Source organism: Phocoena sinus, chromosome 20 (genome assembly GCF_008692025.1).
Source record: "Phocoena sinus isolate mPhoSin1 chromosome 20, mPhoSin1.pri, whole genome shotgun sequence".
In the NCBI taxonomy this organism is placed as follows: Eukaryota; Metazoa; Chordata; class Mammalia; order Artiodactyla; family Phocoenidae; genus Phocoena; species Phocoena sinus.
In genome coordinates this window covers 40825239-40844623 of record NC_045782.1, presented here as the reverse complement: position 1 = coordinate 40844623, position 19385 = coordinate 40825239, and positions in this window count along the sequence as shown.

Below are 19385 nucleotides of genomic sequence, written 5' to 3'. Positions count from 1 at the left end.
TGGGGGCTGAGAAGAAGGTCCTGACTCCCAGCACAGATCTCCTGCTCACTCAGCGTCAGCCTCAATTCTTGGCTTTTGGCACCTCAGACTTAGTCTTTTCAGTCCCTTTTCTCTGACTTTTCCCTCTTGCTTCACCTCTAAGAAGCCCCTCTTATTGTCCTCCTGCCTCCAGACCCATTGCCAGGGGTGATTGTGATGTTCGTTCTTTTGTTTTTTGGGGGGGTTTTTTGGGTTTTTTTTTTTTTTTTGCGGTACGCGGGCCTCTCACCGTTGTGGTCTTCCCCGTTGCGGAGCACAGGCTCCGGACGCGCAGGCTCAGCGGCCACGGCTCACGGGCCCGGCCGCTCCGCGGCATGTGGGATCTTCCCGGACCGGGGCACGAACCCGCGTCCCCTGCATCGGCAGGCGGACTCTCAACAACTGCGCCACCAGGGAAGCCCCGTTCTTTTGTTTTTCAATTGCAAGATATATCGGATGCACAAAAGAGCACCTGAAACACATATGTGCAGCTTGAAGAATATTTACAAAGCAAACACCTATGTCATAACCTCAATGATCAAGAAATAGGACATTATCAACACCCCAGGACCTGCCGTATGCTTCTCCCAGATCTCATCTTCATCCATCCCCGCAAGAGATAACCACTATCCAGACTTTTGCGATAATCATTTTCTTGCTTTTCTTTATAGTTTTACCACCTACACATCCATCAATAAAAAATATAGTTTAGGGCTTCCCTGGTGGCGCAGTGGTTGAGAGTCCACCTGCCGATGCAGGGGACGTGGGTTCGTGCCCCGGTCCGGGAAGATCCCACATGCCGCGGAGCGGCTGGGCCCGTGAGCCATGGCCGCTGAGCCTGCACGTCCGGAGCCCCTGCTCCGCGGCGGGAGAGGCCACAACAGTGAGAGGCCCACGTACCGCAAAAACAAAAACAACAACAACAAAAATATATATATATAGTTTAATGGTGTTTAAACTTTGTAGAAATGGAGTCATACTATATGAATTCAGTTGCAATTTGCTTCTTTCAATGTCACGTTAGGGAGATTCATTTTCGCAGTATACTATTCCAATGTATGTCTCTATCACAATTTATCTACTCTACCGTTGAGGGTATTTTGTGCACCAGATAGGGCCTAGTTAGAAAAATAGAAACCACACGATGTATTTGAAATAGAGGGGATTTGGTTACACAGGAGTGGGAAGACCAAAAGACCAAAAAGAGAAAGAACATGGAGACAACATGGAAGTAGTGAAACTCGTAACTAAAGAAAGTAGCAAGGGCTAAGGGAACTCAAGGGAAGAGGTGGGAGCCCATGGGTGGAGCTCAGACTCAGCCAGAGCCACCAGTGGGCTGCCACTGGTGCCATCTACAAAGAGGAGCCATCTACAAAGCCGGTTCTCAGAATGCAGAAAAGAGCTGAAGGCTGGAGCCAACTGCCAAAGATAGGGTGACCCTAAACAAAACCCCCAAAGAGAATATCGGCCCTTCTCCTTTCCCTGCCTTCCATCTCCCTCTAGTGCTTTCTGTTAGTAGAACCTAACAGAAAGCCAGTTAGTAGTGGAGTCTGGGAAACAAGTTGGTAGAGTCCTCCCGACCCCTCAGCATCGGAGAGCAGAGAGACGTGAAGAATGGATTTGGAGCAGAAAAGCAAGAAATAAGTAACTGGCACAGGAAAAGTGGGGACCTTTTGCTGCTCGGCATCCACACACATCTTTTCTATACATATCTGAACAGTAACAACTTCCTGCCTTTGCCTATTAAGATGCAGTTGTCTTTGGTACAAGTGAAGGTGCTATAGCGCCCTCCCCTGCAACGTTGAGCTGCAAAGTCTCTGCTGTAACAGTATCCATCTCTGGGTGATGTTAATACCTTTCTGAGTTCGGCCACATTTCCTCTAGAGGAACCTAAAGACTAAATAATAAAGCTCACTGCCAACAACAATCCTTCCATAAGATAATAAGGCAAAGGAAGGAAGGGGGAAATAATACTATACAGAGTATATAATATAAAGCAAGCGAGCAAGCAAGCAAATACCCATAGCATCTACGATTCTTATTTTACTTTATTTTATTTTACTTTTAAATTTATTTATTTTTGGCTGCGTTGGGTCTTCGTTGCTGCTCGTGGGCTTTCTCTAGTTGCAGCGAGCAGGGGCTACTCTTCATTGCGGTGCGCGGGCTTCTCATTTTGGTGGCTTGTCTTATTGCAGAGCACAGGCTCTAGGCGCGCGGGCTTCAGTAGTTGTGGCATGTGGGCTCAGTAGTTGTGGCTCGTGGGCTCTAGAGCGCAGGCCCAGTAGTCATGGCGCACGGGCTTAGTTGCTCTGCGGCATGTGGGATCTTCCCGGACCAGGGCTCGAACCCGTGTCCCTTGCATTGGCAGGTGGATTCTTAACCACTGCGCCACCAGGGAAGCCCCTATGATTCTTATTTTTGTAACTGGTCAAAGTTGACATTTATAATCTCCTCTTCCAACACTCATTTCATTTTCACTTTGCCCTTAGCCAGCACCCCAGTTGGCTCTTGTTTTTTAAACCATGTCAGGTGACCACTTCATTCTTGAAGAATCTAAATCCTCAGAATTGGATTGCTACCCGTTTAGTGGAACCACTGCTGTCTCTAGTGAACGGATTCCTCCCTTGGGGTAGCAGATGCTGTCAGTATCCCTCCCACATTCCCTAAGCGCTTGGGTACACTGAACGAACTTCCAACCGCCAGAAAAACTGCAACTCTACCTGAAGGCTCTCTCTGGCCACTGGAGCCTGCACTACTCAAACGCTGGGCCCTCCCATCCTCAGCAAACCTCAGGCAATAACTGATGAGGAATGGTGGAAAAATACCCCAGTTCTCTCAGCCATCAGGTGGAATAGTCCTGAGGCTCACATTATCACTGGCTCCCTGAGTCCCCAGCAGGACTAAGTTCCAGTTGTCCACACGCTTAATGGGGTTCATAGCACAGCCTTTATTAGCCTCCGTACCTTCTCTGTGTCACCTTCCCATTCACTTGCAGGTAGCTCCTAGCATCATTTTTCAGATATCGGGAATTCCCCGGCAGTCCAGTTGTTAGGACTCTGAGCTTCCATTGCAGGGGGCATGGGTTCCATCCTGGTTGGGGAATGAAGATCCCACAAGCAGCGTGGCGTGGCCAAACAAACAAACTAAAACCCCCCCAAAAACAAACAAAAAACCCCCTCAAATATCAAATCCTCAACTGAGGTTTTATTCCTAGGGGGACCTCCCCTCCCCACAAAAAACCCAGTTGGTATCTGGAGTGGTCCTAGGAAGCAGATCCCCCCAGTGGGATTCTGGAATCGGATGATTCACCATCCAAATGGCAACAAGGATTCCGTTGCTGGGGTAAGTGTGGGTGCTGATAGCCAGAGCACCAGCAAGATTACTAAAACTTTTACCCTGGTGAGTCCAGGGATGCACTGCCTGTGCGTATCTCTAGTATTTGTGAGATGGGAGGGAAATGGGAATTTTAAAGCTTGTGGAGTTGGTCAGTTGTTGGTAAATGCCTTCAAATTGCTAAAAGGAAAAAATGACAAACTCACATCAGCTATCAACTCAGGGTACAGTGTAAAACCCAGAAGTCCTTTAGGGCAGCACTCAAGGAGACTCTTACCTGCAGCCTGTGCAGGGCTGACTGGGCTGAAAATCAATCCCATAATGCTGTAAGAATAGCAAGATTATTTATTTAAAGCCCCACCAAGTCAGGGCCCCGATAAGGAAGGAGTAGGACACTGAGACCTGGTATGAAAACATCTGTTCTGGAATCCCCATATTATCCTGAACCCATTGGGCAAGGAGAAGTGGCCTCTCCCCCTTGATAGAAGAGCGCAGTTTCTCCTTGCCTGGATAACATGCAAAGTCCTCACCTGAGGCAGATGTCTCACAAGATGATACTTGCTCTCTTCAAGATCTGACCATGACCCCACTCCATGATTCTAGACCATGGACGAGTCTCATCCTGGAACAAGTGGGGAAGTACTATCCCAGCTATAGGAAGAAAGGGATTGTTCACCAAAAATGCTGCAGCGTCTGGCTAACGTAGCAGCAGAAACTGGGAGAACATGCTTGAGAACAGATCTTGAGGGTGCCGGACTGCGGTCAGGGAGTAGAATATAAGGCTGGATAGTGGAGAGTCTATATTGATCTGGGATACTCTACCATGACTAAGGATTTAACATTTTAAAGCCTTAGCAAGGACGTCTGAAACCAGTTGCAATATGCTACTGAGATAGAGCTTCAAAGTTTGGAGGAAACCGTATGTTACAGCAAATGAGGTGGAGATGCTGGAATTTCCTTGGCTGAGTGCTGGGGAAGGGTCAAAAGGCTCAGGGAGATGAGCCCACCAGAATGAAATTATTATTGTATAAGACCTATTATTGGACTTCCCTGGTGGCGCAGTGGTTGAGAATCTGCCTGCTAATGCAGGGGACACGGGTTCGAGCCCTGGTCTGGGAAGATCCCACATGCCGCGGAGCAACTAGGCCCGTGAGCCACAACTACCGAGCCTGTGGGTCTGGAGCCTGTGCTCCGCAACAAGAGAGGCCGCGACAGTGAGAGGCCCGCGCACCACGATGAAGAGTGGCCCCCGCTCGCCACAACTAGAGAAAGCTGTTGTGCAGAAACGAAGAACCAACACAGACAAAAATTAAATAAAAATTTTTTAAAAAGACCTCTTATTATTGTATAAGACCAGAGAACGCTCCAGCTTCCTGTGTTCCTCATGAGGACCCGGAGACACTCACTGAAATAGTGATAAGAAATGGGCTAGTTGTCAGAGAGGCACCGACATCATTTGCAGTTCAGTAGGGGTTATTCTCTGCAGGCCGGAGTTGATGGCAGTGGACATATCTATGGAACTGGGCTTTGTCAAGTCAGTGGGTATGACACGAACCCAGAACAGAGGCCAGGTGATGCCACTTAGTCATCAGAGTTAAAGTGGACGTAATTACCATAACGGGCAGAAAGACCAAAGCGGCAAGCTGGGATCTATTGTGATAGCCAGTGGTCTTCAACGTGGAAGACCATGGTCTTCCTAGGTAGGTGGACAGCCAATGAGAGTATTTCTTGACTTATATAACCAAAAACAAACAAGCAAGAGTGTGAGTAGAAGGCTGATGTCGGCCACTGCAACGGAAAATCGTGATTCATCACCCAATTTCCAGACCCCAAGCATTTTTCAGCTACAGAACCCACTGATTAAAGCAGAGGCCAGTGGCCTTCGGGAAGAATCTTGCAATGCCACGGTAAACTTCCATCATAATAATTACCTCACTCCTCCAAAGTCATTTCTCAGAGCAACTAAGGAAAGGGGAATACTCAGATCTTTCAAGACTTTTGGGTACAGGATTTAAGCTGACAGATATTAAGGGATCAGAATGCCACCATGGACATGTGTTAGAGTGGGGCATACAGAGGCCAAGTGATAAAAGGAGACCTGGCCAAGTCCATCCCACAGTGGGTCCAATAGGTCCACAGACCCACCTGGTGGTTATTTCCCTGGTCTCTAAATACATAATTGAAATAGATGTACTTAGCAGATAGCAGAACTCTCACATTGGTTTCCTGAAACAAGAGCCATCGGAGTAGGAAAGACCCAAGTGGGAACTGCCCCCTACCCCTGCCAAGGTATTAAATCAGAAGCAATACCTCATCCCAGGTGAAATGACAGCGATTACAGTCACCCACAAAGGATGCAGGAGTGGTGGTCCCTGTTACATCTCCATTTAACACATCAATCTTGCCCTTGCAAAAACCAGGTGAATAATTGTAGATGATGAGAACGTAACCAAGCGGTAGCCCCAATTTAGCTACTGCACCAGATGATCCCACAGATTATCCTAGAGCACGTCGACATAGTCCCTGCTAGTTAGTATGTGGCTACCCATTTGGTGAAGGAAAAGGGATTAGAACCTTATAAAAGTATACTTCCATTGCCTCTCTCCCTGACTTTGAATACTGTTGTTATACATTTTATTTTAGTTGGCATTTATTTCCAGGATTGTTAATGAGTTCAAGCATTTTTTCACATGCTTATTGGTCATCTGGGTTTTCTCTACTCTGAAGCTCCTGTTCCAAGTATTTTGCTCAATTTCTCTTGGATTATTTTTTCACTGCTTTGTAGTAGTTCTTTATCGCCTCTAAATATGAATCTTTGGTCACTTATATGTACTACAAACATCTTCTCATATTCTGTGCCTTGTCCTTTAGTCCTCTTTATGGTATATTTTCATGAACAAAAGTTCTTAATTGTAATTTAACCGAATATATCATTTTTTCTTTATGACAGGTGTTTTTTGTCTCTTAAGAAATCTTCCCTATCTTGAGGTTATGATGTTCTTTCTTACATTACCTTACAGCAGTGTCATATGGTAATTCTATGTTTAACATTTTGAGGAGCAGCCAAACTGTTTCCACGGTGGCTGAACCATTCTACGTTCCCACCTTAACTACGAGGGTTCCAATTTCTCCACAGCCTCACCAGTACTTACTGTCTTTCCCTTTTCACAATAGGTCTCCTAGTAGTTGTGAGGTGGTATCTCATTGTGGTTCTGATTTCCTTTCCCTAATGCCTAATGACGTTGAGTATTTTTTCATATGTTTATTGGCCATTTGTATACCTTCTTTGGAGAAATGTCTATTCAAGTCCTTTGACCATTTTTTAATTGGGTTGTTTGTCTTGGTGCAATTAATTTTTAAGTTGATTCTTTTAATTTATTAAACATTTCTATAAATTGAAATGATTTACTGTAGCAATTTTCTTGCTACACCATTAAATTATTTGCAAATAACAGGGTTTTTTTTCCTCGCCAAGTAACAAGCATCCTTGTCCTGTTTCTGACCTCAGGAAGAAAGATTTCAATATTAGGTGTGATGTTTTCTGTAGGCTTTTTTTATAGATATCCCTTATCAGGTTATAGAAGTTCACACCTATTCTTAATTTGCTCAAAGTGTTAATCATTAATGAGTGGCAAATTTTATCAAATGCTTTTTTCATCTCTGAGATGCATATATGGTTTTCATTCTTTTCATGTTCATGTGGAGGATTACATTTAATTGATTTTTCTAATGTTACTAAACTCGATGTCTGGGATAGCCCCGTTTGGTCATGATGTATTACCTTTTTCTTTTATTACTGGTTTCAGTTTGCTAATCTTTTGTTTATTTAGGACTTTTGAATCTATGTTCATGAGCAAGATTGACACGTTATTTTTCTTCCTTGTACTATCCATGCCAGGTTTTGGTATTAAGATAATGCTACTAGGTGAGTGAACAAGTGCCTCCTCCTTTTCTGTAATCTGGAATAATTTGTGACTGTTTGGAAGTATTTCCTTCTTGATTATGTGATTGAATTCAATGATGAAGCTCTCTGGTCATGGAACTTGCTTTGTGGGAATATTTTCGACTGCTAATTCAATTTCTTTTATGATTGTAGACTATGTAGGTATTGTATTCTTTTTTTTATTCCTAGAAGGTTTTTATTTTTATTTCGTCAATTAATTCCTCCATTAAAAAAAAACAACATTACTGAAGTATAATTTACACACAAGAAATGCACCCATGTTAATTGTACCAGTCAATGAGTTTTGACAAACATACACACCCACAATCAAAATAGGGGATATTTCCATCACTGGAAAAGTTCTTTCGTGCCTCTTCCCAGTCAGTCCTCTGCCCCAGCCCCAGGCAACCATTTATCTACTTGCTATCACTGTGAACTCGTCTTTTTTAGAATTTCATCTAAATGGAATCATATAGGATTTACTACATTGTGTCTGGCTTCTCATACTCAGCATAACATTTTGGAAACTCATTCCTGTTGTTGCAAGTGTTGTTAATTCATTACTTATCAGTGCTGTGTAATATTCCAGTGTATAAATGTACCACAATTTATTTGTCCATTCATTTGTTGATGGCATTTAGGATTATTTCAGCTCTTTTCACTAGTATGACTAAAGCTGCTAAAAATGGTATTGTATAAATTTTTTTGTAATGAAGCGTTTTCATTCCTGGTGGGTAATTACCTACAAGTAGAATTTCTGGATCATATGAGATGTATGTGTTTACATTTGTAAGAAACCTCCAAACTTGCAAAGTGGTTGTACCATTTTACATCCCCATCATCAATGTATGAGAGGTCTAGTTGCTTCACATACTCACCAATGTTCAGCATCTTTATTCCTTTTTTAAAATTTAGCTAATTGAAGTATAGTTGATTTACAATGTTATGTTAATTTCTGCTGTACAACAAAATGATTCAGTTATACATATATACATTCTTTTTCATATTCTTTTCCATTATGGTTTATCACAGGATATTGAATATAGTTCCCTGTGCTATACAGTAGGACCTTGTTGTTGATCCATTCTATTGTTCTTTTTAATTGTAGTCATTCCAGTACCTCAGTGTGGTCCTTCATTATTGAGGTGTAATTTACATACATAGAGCAAAATGTTTTGATTTTAAGCACTGCCATTCAATAATTTAATAGATACATGCACTCAGGTATCCCACACACCTATTAGGACACAGAACATTTCCATCACCCCCAGGAAGTTCTCCTCTGCCGCTTCTCAGTCAATCCCCCCCACCACCAAAACAACCACTGATCTGAACCATAGATCTGTTTTCCCTATTCTAGAACTTTCTACAAATAGAATCATACAATAAATATTCGTTGGCACTGGCTTTTTTCCTTCAGTGTAATGTTTTTGAGATTCATTAGTGTTGTAGCCATGTATAAGTAATTTGTTTATTTTTATTGATGAGAAATATACCACAGATGTCTATTCATTCGCCTGTTGATAGACGTTTGAGCTGTTTCCAGTTTGGGCTACTATGAAGAAAACTTTCATGAACATTCTCATTGAAGGTTTTAGTCGACATGTATTTCATTTCTCTTAGATAAATATCTAGGAGCACATGAATGAATCATAGGCTAAGTGTATGATTAACTTTTACTGCCAAACTCTTTTCCAAAGTGGTTTTACCCCTCGTACAATGTACAAAAATGTAAGATTGCCAATGCTCCATCTCCTTTCCAACACTTGGTGTTCTCAATCTCTCTCTCTTTTTGTTTTTTTCTGGCCATGCCACGAGGCTTGCGGTATCTTAGTTCCCCGACCAGGGATTGAACCTGGGCCCACAGCAATAAAAGTTGTAACCACTGCACCTCCAGGGAAACCCCAGTCTTTTTGCATTTTAGCCATTGAGTGGGCATGTAGTGGTATCTCATTGTGGACTTAATTTGCGCTTCTCCGATGACTAATGATGTTACGTTTTTTCATGAGCTTATTAGTCCATTGTGTATTTTCTTTTGCAAAGTGTCCAAGTCTTTCATCAAAATTTTAATTGAATTGTTTGTTTTCATAATTGAGTTGCAGGAATTATTTATATATTCTAGATACAAGGCTTCTGTCAGATAAATGTATTACAAACATTTTTGCCCAGACTGTGACTCTCTCTAAGGATCAAGGTGCTGGATTTTGTTGTTTTCCAAAATGCTGGACTTTGTTCTAAGAGGCAATTCACAAACTTATTCATGATTAACTTAATTCGTTTGAAGTTTATTTTTAAGGTATTAGGGAAGGTCTAAATTTGCCTACGGCTAAAACAGCCCTCATTAACTACTAAAGTGTTACCTTTCTGGGGTCTCTACTGAATGCCCTGGTTTTTTTAACAAGCGTTCTCCACTCTGGGTGGTCAGAACTTGACTATATCCTAGGCTTCTGTAAGCTCTGGGAATTCTGTAGCTCACAGCACATCTGATCTCTCAGGAGTGTGGCAGTTCACCCTTACACGAGTGGCTTAGTATTCAGAGACTCTCTCAAGTATACTCTGATGCATGTTGCTGGAGCTCTCTCCCTACACAGCTCCCTTCTCTTTAGTATTCCACTTTGTAAATTCCAAGTGTTACAGCCTCCCGAAACTCTGATCTCTCATCCCAACCCAGCAAATCCACTGCTTTGGGACCCCTTCCTGGCACTGGGGTCTAGAGAGTGCCTCCAGGCAGAAGCTAGGGTAATCATAGGGCTTACTTGGTTCCCTTTCTCCTAGAGATCACAGACCTGCACTGCCTATCCAATGATTAAAACAGTTGTTTCATATAGTTTTCTTGTTGTTTACAGCTAGACAGCAATTCCAGTCCCTATAACTCCATCATGATGAGATAGAATTCTCTTATTTCTTCTTGAGTTGGTCTGTGGTGTCATAATTTTCTAGGACATGGCCTATTTTGTTGAAAATTTTAAATTCTTTGGCATAAAATAAGTGTATCTGTAATATCCTCTCATTTTTTAAAATGTCCTTAAATTTGGTAGTGAAACTCACCTTTTCATTTCTGATATTTGCAGTACGTGACCTTTTTTTTCCAATGATAAATCTCACTAGAGATTTTTAACTTTTATTAATCTTCTTAAAGAACTACCTTTGTCTTTATTGATTCCCTTTATTGAAGCTTTATTTTGTATTTTATGTATTTTTATTATTAGTTATTTTTCTTCTTTCTTCTTTTTTTTTTTTTTTTTTTTTTTTGGCTGTACACGGGCCTCTCGCCACTGTGGCCTACCCCGCCGTGGAGCACAGGCTCCGGATGCGCAGGCTCAGGGGCCATGGCTCATGGGCCCAGCCGCTCCGCAGCATGTGGGATCCTTCCAGACCGGGGCACGAACCCGTGTCCCCTGCATCGGCAGGCGGACTTTCAACCACTGTGCCACCAGGGAAGCCCTCTTTCTTCTTTTAAGGGACTCATTTTGTTCTACTAAATTACAGAAATGGGTAACTTAGGGAATTCCCTGGTGGTCCAGTGGTTAGGACTCTGCACACACACCCCCATTGCCGGGGGCATAGGTTCGAACCCTGGCCAGAGAACTAAGATCCCACAAAAAAAAAAAAGAAAAAAAGAAAAAAAAGAAAAAAGAAACAGCAAGAAGAAGCCTGAGGATACAAGAAAGAGTACGCTGGCGTCTGGTTCCTCCAAAGGGATAATCCCAAATAAATATCGAAAATAATTTTTTAAAAAAAGAAATGGGTAACTTAGATTGTTCATTATAAACTTATTTTCCAATATACACATTTAAGGCTGTAAATTTTTCTATGAGTATTGCTTTAGCCATATCCCACAAATATTTTTTTCATTCAATTCAAAACATTTTATAACTTCCATTATGGTTTCTTCTTAAACCCATGAAAACCAATAGGACAAATATGTAGAGACATATAGGTACAGATATATAAACATCTCTCTATATATTTATAGACATACATATATAAATATAGATATTTATATGCAGATATAAATATACTTGTGTATTTCTAGATATATTTATAGATAAATATTTACAGAGAGAGAGAAATTGATTTACTGTTTTATTGCCAAAGAATTGGTTTAGTCAATTGTGAGGGTTTGGTTAGACAAATCTGAAATCTGTAGGGCAGGCACTGACACTGCAGTTCACAGGTAGAATTTCTTCTTCCTCAGGGAACCCTTAGTTTTGCTCTTAAGGCCTTTCAACTGATTGGATGAGGACCGTCCAGAATATCCTTTACTTAAAGTCAACAGATTGTAGATATTAATCCCATGTACAAAATACCTTCACAGCGACACCTAGATTAGTGTTTGATTGAATAACTGGGTACTGTGGACTAGCCAGGTTGACACGTGGAACTACCCATCACACCACTGTCTGTCTGATGCTTCTGTCATGATTAGACTCAGGTAATGAGTTTTGGGGAGGAAGATCACAGAGTCCCATCTTCATCCCATCATCTCAAATGTATGTACTATCAACATAATGTGTGATTGAAGATGTTGATCCTGCTCGTTGGCTGAGCTAGTGTCTCTTCTGCTCCATTTATTAATCTATTCAATTACTTAAACATATCAATATGGACTCATGGATGTTTGTTTTATACTTTGGGTTGTAATCCAATACTTTTTTATTTTGCTGTTCAAATTGTTCTAGCTTTGGCCACTGGAAACTGCATGCTATATATATTTCCCATCTTCTTACCTTTACCTTTCAGCATGCATGTTCAGCAAACATTTATTGAGCACCTACTGTGTGCCTTGCCCTGTGCTAATCATATAGGATCTGCATGTAGTTTTAGTATATAAGGGGAGAGAATGAAGAGGAAGAATGAAACTCAAGGTTAGACAGAGCTACAGGATTTGAACATTAGCATCCTTTTAACTTTTTATTTTATATTGGAGTAGAGTTGATTAACACTGTTGTGATAGTTTCAGGTGTACAGCAAAGTGATTCAGTTATACATATACATGTATCTATTCTTTTTCAAATTATTCTCCCATTTAGGTTGTTACATAATATTGAGCAGAGTTCCCTGTGCTATACAGTAAGTCCTTGCTGGTTATCCATTTTATCTTTAAAATTATTTATTTATTTATTTTCTTTTATTTATTTATTTATTTATTTTCTGGCTGCCTTGGTTCTTTGTTGCGGCACGCGGGGTCTTCGCTGAAGCGTGCGGGATCTTTCGTTGCGGCGCGGGCTTCTCTCTAGTTGTGGCGTGCGGGCTTTCTCTCTCTAGTTGTGGCACGTGGGGTCCAGAGCATGTGGGCTCTGTAGTTTGTGACACACAGTCTCAGTAGTTGTGGCACGCAGGTTTTAGTTGCCCCGCGGCATGCGGGATCTTAGTTCCCCAACCAGGGATCGAACCCACGTCCCCTGCATTGGAAGGCAGATTCTTTACCACTGGACCACCAGGGAAGTCCCTGGTTATCCATTTTAAATACAGCAGTGTGTACATGTCAATCCCAAACTCCCTAACTATCCCTCCGCCCCTCCCCCCCGCCAACCATAAGTTCTGAACGTTAGAATTTGAACATTACCAAGGAGTGACAGGCTCCAATTTGGGCTTTAGAAAGGTCATCAGTTACAGGAAAAGTCAATGGATGGTTCCTTGGTGATTGGCCAGATAAGGCGGAAGTTTTGCAGTCACTTCCAGGTTTCTGGCTTGAGCATTGGGTAGACTGGGGTGTCATTGGCTGAGACAGGGCACCTTGAAGGAGGGCCAAGTCACAAGAGTATGCACCGTGGAGGTAAGATAGCTCAGGAGAGATGAACTTGGGGGAGCATCAACATGGGGGTGAGGTGATAGGAGGAAGATGAGCCAGCCAAGAAGATAGAGGAGAAACCATCAAATAGATAGGAGGGGAACTGAGAGCAGATACCTCCAAGATGGGAGGGGCTGCACATGTCAAATGGTACGGAGAAATCCACCTGGGGAGCTGGGTAGTGTTCATTAGACTTGGCAACTTATAGGTTATTAGTGGAAAGGGGAGATAGAGGAGAAGCTGAGCTGTCGGGCAGAGGAGGGAATGAGAGGTGAGAGAAAGAGAGTGTTAGGCATTGTGAAGGGGAGGAGAGCAACAGGGCAACCTCTCTAGCGTCAAGAGAAGCTTGTCTGGTTATTTCAGTGGATAGACTTGAGCTCTTTAGGGCTGTGGGGAAGGAGCGAGTGGAGAGAGAGAGGGAGAGTGGGGAGAATGGAGGGAGGAAGTCCAGAGTGGCCTGTGCCTCAGGGTGGGGGTGGAGTGCTCCAGAGAGGTAGGGTGTCCCATGGAGCAACCTGAGCCCCCTAGAGGACGGGTGCTATCACTACAGACAAGTTTACCGGAGTTGCGGGAGGAGAGGTTATTTATTAAATCCTTCAGCCTTCAAGGGTCTTTACTGATGGAGAGAAATCCTCACTACTACCTGAACTTGGTTTCAGGTCCAGTTTATTTATTTTTTTATTTTTGACATCTTTATTGGAGTATAATTGCTTTACAATGGTGTGTCACTTTCTGCTTTATAATAAAGTGAATCAGCTATACATATACATATATCCCCATATCTCCTCCCTCTTGCGTCTCCCTCCCACCCTCCCTATCCCACCCCTCTAGGTGGTCACAAAGCACCGAGCTGATCTCCCTGTGCTATGCGGCTGCTTCCCACTAGCTATTTTACATTTGGTAGTGTATATATGTCCGTGCCTCTCTCTCACTTCATCCCAGCTTACCCTTCCCCCTCCCCTCATGTCCAGTTTATTAACCTTCTGAATCTACTGAATAATTGACATTACTTTAAACAATCAAAACAATTAAATAAATAAAATAAAATAAGTAAAATAAAAAAGGAAATTCTCTGGCGGTCCAGTGGTTAGGACTTGGCACCTTGACTGCCGTGGCCCCAGGGTTAAACCCCTGGTCAGGGAACTAATGTCCCGCAAGCCAAACAGCACGACCAAATAAATAGATAAAAATAAAATAAATAAAAATAAACAATCAACATCTCTCTGATAATCACATGAGCACAAGTTAACACTTAGGAATTTGACAAATTAAATGTCTCCTAACATTTTAAACATGAATGACGATAATAATTGGTAACACTTAATATTAGCCTTTACTATATGCCCCAAGCACTGTTTGAAGTGCCTTACATGTATTACTTCATTAATACTAACAACAATCCTTCAAGGAAGGTGCTATGTTTATCACCTGGTTCCCATTTTGCAGCTGAGGCGACTGAAGCCCAGAGATGTGAAGTAACTTGCCCAAGGTCACACAGCTGATAAGTGTTACACTTGGGATTTGTACTCAGTCACCTGGGCCATGGAGACTCTACTACAATTACACACTGTAATGAAAACATGGCTGACTTTTCTGAACACTTAAACAATTGGCAACACATACACAAATATGATTATTTCCAAAAGTATTATGTCTGGTTATCAGGCGAATTGAGGTTTCTCTTTGCAATGGTCATTTCCCAGTGATCTAAACTCTGTCTTTTGTGTTTTTCTTTGACCGCGCGGTGCAGCTTTGGGATCTTAGTTCCCCGACCAGGGATGGAACCCGTGTCCCCTGCAGTGGGAGCGCAGTCTTAACCACTGGACCGCCAGGGAAGTCCTTTAAACTCTGGTATTAAAGTACAAAATGAGGAGAGGGAACTTAAAGCCAGCGGGCAGAGACATCTCTTATGTCCTTACTAATTTTTTGCCTTCATTTTCTGCCCCCTTGAGCACATGGAGGGCCACTTCTCCTGCACTGGCCTGTCCACTGTCAGAAGCATGTTTTGACCATCGGGACATCCTGTCTGCAGTGCCTTGCTGCGTTTCACACCTGGCTTATCTCAGGTTAGCCTGATTATCCTTCTCCTTCTGATGCTGGCACTGTCCCTGCCCGACAGAAGGACTCCTCAGCACGGCCCCTTGACATCCTTGAAAGTTTTCTTGCTACCCCAGGATACGGAAACCACTATCGTCCTGGGAATTGTAGATTTCCTTTGGTGGAAGAACTGATTCGAGAGGTAAATACGGGAGTCAGGCCATGTTTGGTTTGAGCAATGTCCTCCAGCAGCAGAATCCGGGGTGTGAGAGGACACCCCCTGGTCAGGCAAGGTTTTGGATCTGCTGGGCAGATGAGGCAGAAGGATGAGGGTGTCTATACATTGCAGATACTGGCAGTCCGTCTTTTTTTTTTTTTTTAATAAATTTATTTAATTATTTTATTTATTTATTTTTGGCTGCATTGGGTCTTTGTTGCTGTGCGTGGGCTTACTCTCCGTTGCAGTGCGCAGCCTTCTCATTGCCGTGGCTTCTCTTGTTGTGGAGCACGGGCTCTAGGCGTGCAGGCTTCAGTAGTTGTGGCATGTGGGCTCAGTAGTTGTGGCTCGCGGGCTCTAGAGCTCAGGCTCAGTAGTTGTGGCGCATGGGCTTAGTTGCTCCGTGGCATGTGGGATCTTCCCAGGCCAGGGCTTGAACCCGTGTCCCCTGAACTGGCAGGCGGATTCTTAACCACTGCGCCACCAGGGAAGCCCTGGCAGTCCATCTTAGCGTCTGCCTTCCAAGGCTTCCCATCTGAGATGGAGAAGAGATGGCAGATCCACCAAGCTGTTGGCTCATTCCTTCACGGACACACTTGCTACACTGCTTTGAGCGCATCTGTTTACCTCTCTGCTAAACCACAAGAGGAAATCCCTGCTCCCTCCTGGTGTTTACCGGCCAAACTGATGTGTAACTTGGGGTACAGGAGGCTCCCATTGGTTCTGGGCTGCTGCCTCTCTCTGCACAGTCCCAGGACTGCAGTATTTACTTTCCCTCAGACTCTGAGGCTCCCGGGCCCGTCCGCCTGGGTTTCTGCATCCCCAAGCACCTAGCAGGGTGGCTGACACATTAATAGATGCAAAATAAATGTTGTGGACCTATTCTTGGGTGAATAAATGAACTAACTTCCCCATCTTCTCAAAGTTGAGGCTTAGAAAACCCCATTTCCTCCAGTTATCCGAAGGTAAACTGAGGGACAGACTGGAAACCCTTCCCCCATCCTCCCTTCCCCTCGGATATGAGACCCAGTATTTTTTTCTCCCAGACAAGATGGGTCAATGTAGTCGCCTCCCAAATCTGCCAGCTGACAGCGCTGGATCCTGAGATAGGGGCCTGGGTGCTGAGACACCGCTCTCTACTCCCCACCCTGTCCCACCCAAGCCCCTTTAGCACCACTGGTCAAGCCCCATTTGAAATTAACCAGTGTAAGGGTAGAGCTGATGCTCTGGGTCCTGATTGGCTGCTCCAGGTCTATTCAAAAAGGAACAAGGAGGGGCAGATAAACTAGGAGTTTGGGATTAACATATACACACTACTATATATAAAATAGGTAACTAATAAGGACCTACTGTATAGCACAGGGAACTCTACTCAATATTCTGTAATAACCTATATGGGAAAAGAATCTGAAAAAGAATGGATATATGTATATGTATAACTGAATCACTTTGCTGTACACCTGAAATCAACACAACCATAAATCAACGATACCCTAATATAAAATAAAAATAAAGGGACTTCCCTGGCAGTTCAGTGGTTAAGACTCCTCGCCTCCAATGCAGGGGGCGCAGGTTCCATCCCTGGTGGGGGAGCTAAGATCCCACATGCCCTGCGGTGTGGTCAAAAATAAATTAAATTGAAATAAAATAAAAATGTGCTACTTGAAAACAAAAAGAAACAAGAAGCAATTTGGACTTTGGGGCTCCCTGCCCTCCTCCAGGTTCCTGGAGAGACAGTTATTAAGCTAAGTCTTCTGGAGCCTGGTTGGCTTCCCCCCGAGGAAGACAGAGGCTCCTGAGAGGAATAGAGGTTTCTGAGGTTTCCCTCAGGAGGTCTTCCCAGAGCTCAACCTTCCTGCTGGGAGTCGGGGTGGGCATCTCAATGTCTCCTGATAGGGACAGTTCACGAAGGAGGAGAAGCTAGGGTCAGGGGCTTTGGGACCCAGAGGCCTTGCTTTTCCCCTTCCCCATCAGCCAGGTCTTTGGGTACGTACCCTCACCTGCCAGGATCATCAGACCTCAGGGACCAACATATGGAGGGACCCTCGGGCTGACTGGGGTTTTCTCCTAACCATGGCAAAACCTACTATTTATCAAACTTTACTAGGTGCCTGCAGCTGTGCTAAGGGCTTCCTAGACAGTATCTCATTCTACCTGCACAACCTCTCTGGGAGGCTGGATGTTATGGGTGAAGAATCTGAGACTTTGAAGACATCTGGAAACTTACTCAAGGTCACACAGCTAGTAAGAGGCCAGACCCAGTTGGTTTGACTCCAAAGCCACTGGTTTAACCACAACTCCTCCCCCCAACTCCCCCCCCACCCCCGCACCACACACACACATACACAGTGGGGGACACACCCATAGGCCCAGGCCCTGAGACAGACTCTGCCATCAGCTGTCAGGCAGAGGCCCCACGCATCTGGCTCAGCAGATAGGGAGGACCAAGAAGGGATGGAGCTGCTCCCCGAGGGAGGGGCAGTCCCTCAAGTCAGGCTGGGCTCTTTTTTGGAGGAGCCACCTGACCCCTCCTCCAGCAGGGATGGAGAGAGAAGACGCTCTCTTGGGCTGAGAGGCGGGGGAGGGCCAGACTCACAGAGAGACCCACCTACCCCGGGAGGGGTGGGTCAGCCATGGAGAGAGATCCCAGGGGATGCAGTGAGAGACAAGCCAGGGACAAGACAGAGGGAGGGTGGAAGGGGATTTCCCCCACCCCTCGGGTCCACCAACAGCTGTCTTGCCACACAGAACTCACTAGTGAACACTGACATGGCAGGCACAAATACCACCGCCCCCCCAGCAAAGCGGCCCCTCCACAGCTCTGAGTATTTCAAAGGGTCAGGAAGGGAGGGAGGACAGAGGCAGCTTCCCAGTGGGTTCCACAGTCAGCCCCTGCCACACCTAGTTCTGAGCTCCCTCCTGGGTGCAGGCCTGCCCTGAAAGCAGAGGATGACACTCACAAGGGGCCCCTCAGGAAGGGGAGGAGGACCAGTGGTCATGCGTGCTGGGCAGCTAGTCAACAGAGGCGGGTGTGGCTGGACTGGAGAAGGGACAGAGCTCAATTTTAACACTTAACCAGTTCAGAGGAGAGCACGGAAGCTAGGACCAGTAGGGCAGGACCTGGGATCAAGAGCAAGTTCACAGACAGGAAGGCCAGGCCAGGAGGTGAGCAAAAATCGGGTCAGAAGGAAGAATTTGGACTTTATCCTGGGAAGCCAGGAGCAGCTGGCAGCAGGAGTGGTTAGAAGGGCAGGAGCGGGTTAGGTGGGCAGGATCAGTGGGCCCCTGGAGCACATGCAGACCCCCTACGTGCCCTACCCGCTTTGGGAAGGAAGAGGGAACTGCTTTCCATGGGTTTTCTCCGCCCGCTCAGGGCTCCCCAGGCCTGGATACCCTCTCCCACACACAGAGGCCCCCAGGGATGGGTCCTCTTCGAACACAGTCCCCTCCCCCTCCCCCCCCCCCACAGGTTCTCCCCCACCCTCAGGTTCTCTGCCGCTCCCTGCAGGTCCTTCAGGTGTAGAGCTCCCCAAGCAGGCCTGAGTCCAGGCCGCCTGGGCCCTAAGTGGGCAGAGCAGGGGTCTTGAGCCTCTCCCGCATAGTGGATCCAGGACAGGAATTGAGTGACTGTCCCCCACTGGCCAGCCCGCCCTCCAGGCCTGAGTCAGTCTAGTGGGCAGTGGTTTCCGGTCTGCTGCAGCCCCGCCCCAGCGCTGCTCCCTGGGCCTGGTCGGTGTGACCTTGAACTCTCACTGACCCAGAAGAGCCATTTCCTTGAGTGTTTTCCCTCCCTGACCCCATCCCAAGCTTTAGACCCTGGCTGTCTGTGAGCACACCCTGCTCCAGCTGGCTGACTATGAGCTGGGTGACCCCTGGGAAGCTACATCACCTCTCTGTGCCCCACTTTCTTCAAGTATTGTGAGGATTAACCGAGAACAGGCTGTGAGTAAAGACAGCTTACCTTACGGAGGGTGGTCTTCGTGCCATGTGATCAAGTCTTTTTGTCTAGATGAGGAAGCAGAGGGTCAGGGGTTGCTACTTAA